The 7,330-nt window shown below is 44.7% G+C and overlaps 1 long non-coding RNA gene across 1 annotated transcript; it reads left to right on the top strand.

The window, feature by feature from the left end:
* The first annotated feature begins 2,257 nt into the window (after nucleotides 1-2,257).
* LOC143694260 (uncharacterized) lies at nucleotides 2,258-6,233 on the top strand. Its single transcript, XR_013182604.1, has 3 exons — nucleotides 2,258-2,353; nucleotides 5,978-6,053; nucleotides 6,146-6,233. It is a non-coding gene; the product is annotated as an uncharacterized LOC143694260 (long non-coding RNA).
* The last annotated feature ends 1,097 nt before the right edge of the window (nucleotides 6,234-7,330 follow it).

Here is a 7,330-nt window from a genome sequence, read left to right on the forward strand (position 1 = left end):
AGTTCCTGTGCTTCAAACCACACTGCAGCAGCTCTTAGCAGAGCTGAAGGCAAGAAATGCTCACAGTGAATATTGGAACTTCAGCCTGCTGAGCCCCTAGCCAGGGGACAGCAGCAGTGGATGCCTGTTGTCCCCTCCTGTCCCCAGGTATCTGGGGAGCCCCTGCTTGCCCAGCGGGGAGCAGGCAGCACAAGTCTGGCTTTGTCTGGCCTTATGCCCACCTGTGGGTCACCTCAGGATCAGGAAATTCCCAGCTGCTCCCCAAGACTGGAAATGGTGCAAGGGGAACATAACCTGGACGTGGGGTCTGGCCTGAAATCTCCTCTCCAACTCCAGAAACAGTTTGCTGTCTCTGTCTCAATGTTTTTGTCTATCTCTGCTTAAAAGCTTTAAATAATGTCACGAAACTACTCACACATCCCACACTGCAAAATATATAAACAGTGAGAGGAGCTGAGCGTGTTTAACAAGCTGGAGCACAACCAAAAAATACTTAAAGCCTGTGATCAGCTTGGTAGCACACAGGAGCCACCAGAGGATGACCACAAGGGTTGACTCAAGTTCTGCTCCCTCTTCTGCCTTCCTATCCCATTGTACATCCATGATCTCAAAGTTATTCATTCTCCCGTGACCTGGTCTCAATCAAGCCTTTAGCTCTTGTTGCTGCTCATGTTCCATTTCATGTGCATCAAGTTCTCAGGACCTTGAAAGAGCCACCATGTCTTGAAATCCCATTTCTTGGGCTGCAGTTCATCTTGCCTGTTCTCTCCCTCTTGCCCCCTTGCTTTGTGCTCATACTCAGCCCTTGTGATGTAGAATGCAAATAAAAAGGGTTTGTGGGAGACTACCAGAAGATTGCAATCTTCTTATCTCTCATTCCAGACTTATCCTGAAATGACTCGTTCTTTCTTCTCTTTTTATTTCACAATATAACCATTTCACAGAGGAGGTGACATCTTTCAGTGCTTTAGCATTTCATCTCCCTATGTCTTCACATTTTTTTCCACTTTCTCATCTGCATGTTACCAACTTAATTATGCTGCACAATGACTTTAAAAAGGCAAATTCTAACAAAGGCTAAGGAGGATGTTTCTTGGCAGCTGGTCATGGTTTTGCCTTGGGCCCATAACTTTGCTTGCCACTCTCCACTGGGCACTGAAGCTGCTCTTGTGTTTAAAGATAATTGCTCCGAGCAAGATTATATCATATTTTCTGTCTATGCTTTCAGGAGGGTTTAATGCTGTATAATCTGCTCATTATAAGCACATCTCCAGACAATAGCAGGCTGCAGAATACAGTGTGATAAAGTGTTAGCAAATCTTGTTCGTGTTCACTCCCTGTCGTTATATTTAGGTTCTAATGGTTCAAGAGCACACAGAAATTTTATTAAAATGGGGCTCAAATTAATGGCTGCAGATGTACCCAGTTTTCTTCACCCATAACTAAAGATGACAGGGACTCCAGAAGAGGTGCATGATATTTTTCTGAATCAGTCTGTCAAAGAAGCTTAAGAGCTTGTGTAAGATCTTGCTATCTAATGATGCATATTGACAAATCATGTTGATGTGACTGAACCAGCCTTCAGTAAAGGCACTGGAGAATAACTGCAGCAACTACCATCTTCTCCAGGGAATTCCAGGTAAATTTCTGAAGCTCAGCATGCCCTTTCTTTTTATGGCCCATTTTCCACAAGCAGCACCATGATGCTTATTCCTTCTGCAGCAGAGCAATTTCTTGTGAGCATGACTGGTAGATGAAGTAGCCAAATTCCATTCAAGACTGAGGAGAAGTGACTTTGCCTCCATTTCCTGTCTTGTTAAAGATATATCCAATGTTTAAAGACTTGGGAAGTTGTGTTTCTTGAAAGACCAGTTCCTTTAAATTCCTGCATACATATTTAATTTCTGAGTGCCACGTGTCAGTTATGTCCTGAAAACATGGTGAAGACACATTATTTCCACATGGGTCAGAACCATCTTTTGCAAGACTAGAAAGGATCTGATCTTGTCTCAAATTGTACTCCTGGTTCCTAGAAATACTCTTGCTGGGAGATAAGGAATATGATGTAACCATTGATGTCCCCTGAGTATTCTGGATTGAATGAAATCCTCCTCTACCATGAGAGTGGTCGTAGAATAAAAATTCCAGATGGGCTAATCATAACACAAACATTTACTGAGGTTTCAAGCTGGGACATCTGGGAGAACAGCTATGGAGCAAAATGCTAAAAAGAAAAGGTGCATTTATCCTAACTGGGACAGCTTTTACCCCGGAGTGAGCAGGGGAAGTGCTTCATTTGGCCAGCAATAATTAATGGCAGGAATTCCCAGCCAGTGCCCCCTTGGACTTGAAGGTGAGCCCATGAAGGTACTTACTGGGGGTGAGGAGGGGTCTCTTGGGGAGCCTTGTCCCTGGAGAAGGGCACTGTGGAAATATCTGGTGCTTGGGTGAGGTTTTATAGTGGCATTCCCTGTTTGTCTTCATTAATGTTTAAATTTATCATGTGGGGAACAGAGCCGAACTTGAGTTTGCTCTATGTGCCATCTACAGGTAGGGGGGTGAGAGAGGCTTCTCCTCCTGCTGAAACCATCCTCATGCTTTGTGTTTAATGTAAACAGTGTGTTTAGAAATGTATTGTCTGTGGCAGACCTGACATCACAACCAAATTCTTTAAAATAAAGTGTTCAGGGGGAATCGTGTGTCAGCTGCCTAGCGCTGAAATGTATGGAATGGAATTAAGCAAACCTTTTCTTAATTAAAAAAATGAAAACGGATTCTGAACTTTAACTAAGGGTCACTTTGGGATGATTTTTAGACAGAAAAAATCTTGGCTTTCTGGCAGGACAGCTGTGAGGGAGTGCTCTATTCATTAGAACACAATTTGTCCAAGAAAATACGTTCCAAGTCCTAATCAATTTAGATGAAAACTTGCTGGACAGGGTTCAAGCAGGCCAGTTATGAGTCTTATAAAGCCAAACCCACATGTCTCAGTGGGCAGGAGGCAAGATAATCTTAGCTTACAATGGAATGTTTAAATGTATACAGCTAAGACACTGACATAGGCACAAGGGCTGGTTCTTTTGTGATGGGGTTTTTTTTTTCTCCCATCATGAAGATGGGTTAGAATTTTTAAGAAGAATTGGAATTTTTAAAGAGAGGGAATATCCCTTTAAGATATAATCACTCATGCTGAATGGACTGTGGCCATATCCATCCTTTCTTGAGCATCTATAGAAAGATTTTTGGAAAAGGCCAGCTTCCAAAGCACTGGGAACGGAGGTGTGCCTCCAAATAAAGGTCCTGGCATCGCAGGCTCTTGCAGAGTTTTATAATTCCCAGCTGTATGAGGATTTTTTTTTTTAATGAGCTGCTTCAGCAGTGGAAATGGAGCAGTTTGGAGAAGCTGTTGCACAGTGAGCCCCTGGGAAGGTGACAGCATGCACAGCATTGTTCTGCTGTTAAATGCAGGCTCTTTCTGATGACACATCGCTACCGAGCACAGAAAACCACAGCTCAACACACCCCCAGCCCTCCTGGGGTTAATGGTGACTATTTTAGGGTTTGCTTTTCTGTCATTCAGTTAATTTCTCCATTCTTGCAGCTGGTAGCTTTAAAACAATGTGTTTGCAGATCCTTGCAAATTCCCATAGGGATGAGATATATAGCCTGAGCAGTCTTTAGCCTGGGGAATATTTCATTTCTTAATCTGAAATGGTTTTCTTACTTGCAGAGTCTTAGCTAAGGTTAATCTCCATCACAAACATGAATCAATGGTGCCTTTCACAGTAACTTTCAATGCCTGGTAGAAAGCCACAGCAACAAGTTGGTCCCTGAAGCGCCAGTTCACATTCACCTCTTGGCTAGTGGATCCTCTGCTCTCCTGCATCCGTCACTGGGAAGGGACAAACACAACATTTCTCTTCTCTCCTGACTCTCTTCTGGCACTGGAAGGCCTTCACTGACTTCAGGGGTGAAAAAAATTCTTTCTAGCTGTACGTGGCCCTGTCTACACCACAGGGCAGCCCCTCAATCCCAAACTTGTTACTCACCAGCCTCCTCCTATCCAGGACTGAGACCTGAGCCAGGAGCTGTCTTTCCTCATCACGACTCCTGTAATTTCAGGGGGCAGTGAAACACCCCTTCTGCCAATCCTCCTCCTGCTCCTTTGTCCAACACCACCACCCTGCACCTGCATCCCCCCTCTTGACTCAGAGAGGGATTTACCAGCGTGGCTGGGGCTGGATGTGAAGGAGAAGGATCATACAGTGTTGTTAAGCAACTTGTGGTTAAAGTCACAAACTCTGGAGACTTCTTGACTACTGTAAACGCCAGCGGCTCCTTGTCCCACAGCCTCTTCCTTCCTTCACGCCCCACTCTGCCAAGTCAGCCACCTGAGACTCTGCTCATTGCTCTTGTTTTCCCTGGCTCTTCTCACTTGTTTACTTTAAAATCTCTTTCCCTCCCCTTCCCTTCGTTTGAATTTCTTGCAGGAGGGTCTTGTAAGGACACCTACTTCAATCAGAATTTCCTGTGAATTAATAGGCAGCTTTTTTTTTTTTTGAGTTTTACATGTTTTGAAATAAAAATGTGATCATTTCTTCATTGCCCCTTCCCCGAACTCTGCTTTCAACAAACCCTCTTCTTACGGAAAGCCGTGGTTTTAGAGGCCCAGTGTGAAAGGCAGACTCTGTCCCACAGAGGAGGAGGAGGAGGGGTACTTTGGATGCAGCAGGACAGCCTGTCACCCAAGGGAAAACAGCCGACATGCTGCTGAGGCTGGCTGCATATTTTTGTTTCAGAAAGCACTCCAGACTCAAACCACCTGTGAGTGAGTCTGGCTGGCTGATTTAGCAGGGCCTAGCGCAGGGTGTCCTGTCAAAAGCCACGCTTATTTTCACAAAGGCAAATGAATCAGGTTTTACGTAGCAGGGCGACAGCTCGCTGGGACAGGCTCATTAAAGCTTTGTAAAACAAACTGTGAGCGAGAGGTGCAACATTTCCCCCTCCAAACCCGGAGAATAGACAGGCGTCCTATGGAAAAGTGAGTCATCATCTCTGTGGTACATTCTGTTCATTCTGTTATAATAAACATGAGTGTTTGTTTGCTGAGTCCATCAGCATGCAGACCCAAACTTGATCAGGAGGACGAGCTCCTCGGCCGCTGCCGGGCTCGCGTGTGCGCCGCTGTTTGCTCCTCGCTTGGTTGTATAACAGCACCAGTCATGTCAGCCTGCCATTCCAAGAGGAAATAACAGCACTTCCCTCATTTCTTTCAAATCCATCCCAAATTTCTATAAAAGACATCAAAGCAATTACTCTGATGCTTCCCGTGCTTTCCAAATGACTCATCTTCTAAAGAAACTGCTGGAAAATAAGGCACAAGCAAGGTTCCTTAATTCCAGGGCTTGAGACTTTTAAGAATCTCGTGGAAACAGGTCAAAATAAGAAGCCACAAACCCACCTTCTCATAAAACCCTTCTCCTTGTTTTATATATTTCTCTGCTACCAGTTGGAGCTGGTTTTACAAGCTGCACTGCCAGGAGATAAAGCAGGTTGTGAGTCCAGCTCTGTGACTGCAGAAGGTGAATTAGCTGGCCAAATGTGTTCATTGCTGCTGCTGTTGGAAGATGACTTTTAAATAGGATGATGCTTGGCTGCACCTAGAGCTAGCAGTGAAACAAGGGATTGTCTGCTGGAAACAAGGGGACTTCTGGGAAGGAAGTTTCCATGCAGCATGAGTAGCATTTTGGAAATCTGACTCCTGCCCTGTTATAAGAACGGGCAAGATGTCCACAATTTTAAATGCTCACTGCATTTCTAAGAACTGTAGATGGGCAGGAAGGATTGCTTCTGACTTCAGTGGGAAGAGTTGGAGATTGGACATGGGTTAGAAATTTGTTGGGCTATAACTTAGAGTACTTCAGCTATTTCCATGGAATCACTTGCTAATTACAATTGCTTGTCTAATGTGCTCCAGGAAATGAGGCTACTGTCCTGCAAAATCTGAAAGGAAGGGCTGGGGACAATGAGCATCCTCTGCCTGGCTCTGACAGGTAGGCATTCCCAGCTTCTGGGGTGCATGGAGTACCCTTTAGAATGCTCATTTTGCTGACTTTTTTCTTCCACCTTTACCCACATGTGGAAGGAACAGTGGCATTGCCATTGCAGACTCTCTCATGCAAGAGGACCACACACCAAAAGGTTTTGGGGTACCAAACAGCATAAGACTGCAGGTAAAATGGCTACTTCACTCCTCAGCCTGAACCTACCAGGGGCATTCACGTTGGAAATAAAAACTCTTGCCTTTTTGCTCTGGCAAATATCTGGTGTGGGGTGAATCTTTTTGGGTGTTTTCTGCCTCGATAATATTTTGTTTTTTAATTTCTCTGCAAGTTATCCAATAACTGGAGTCCATTCATCCTTTCCAGTCCAGTACTACAAGTATTTTAGCAGCTGAGGAAAACCCTGCATTTGTCCCTCCTCAAAGTCTCCTCGTGCCGCTGGTGAGGTGAGGAAGTGCTTCAGAGGCATGTGAGATGCTCTCAGCATGCACAAGCCAGCTCCAGGAGCCAGCCCAACTCCAGGTTTCCAGAAAGAACCCAGAGAGGTCTCCCATCCCACAGGGAAGCAGCATCCAAAGGCTCTCCTCACCCTCTGCAGTGTCCCAGCTTCTCTCCGTGAGTCAGGCATCGCAGGAGAGCTTCTCCTGACCATAAGTGGGATGTTTAATGAACCTGAGGTTTTTAATCTTTAGATGTTCACAGCTGTTCACAAAAATATGAAATACATAGTCCAGCATGAGCAGCTGCATGCTGGGAGAAAAAATGCATAGCATTGTACTTGATCAGGGGTCAGGATGTCTCTGTGGGTTCTCTGGCAGGAATGAGTGGTTGGCATTGTATTTTTCTAGGTAAAATACAAGAGGTTTTACCCAGTAATAGAGCCTGTTGAGTCCAGAGCAGCCTGGCTTCTTGTAACATCCCCTGCATGTCCATGCCTGTGTTGCAGGTAGAAACACCACATTTAAGAAGTGAGGAATGACTTAGAGGTCTTCACAACCTAAACTATTCTATGATTGGGATCACTGAGTTGAACTGACTTGATTTCTGCTTTTTATCCCTATCAGTGACTGTCTTCTTTCCACTGTGGAAATTGTCATTCTGTGACCACACCATTGAAGGGATTATTTTTATTTTTTTAACCTGCTGGCTATGGTTTTTAAACAGTATTTTTTAATATTTCATGTGTGTGTGTGCTAATACAAAAGCAGGGGCTGTAGGAAGCTGCAGGTCTTTGCTGTGCTGGCTCCTGGTGAGCCATGGATGCATAA

This window comes from Agelaius phoeniceus, chromosome 6, assembly GCF_051311805.1.
Source record: "Agelaius phoeniceus isolate bAgePho1 chromosome 6, bAgePho1.hap1, whole genome shotgun sequence".
NCBI lineage: Eukaryota > Metazoa > Chordata > Aves > Passeriformes > Icteridae > Agelaius > Agelaius phoeniceus.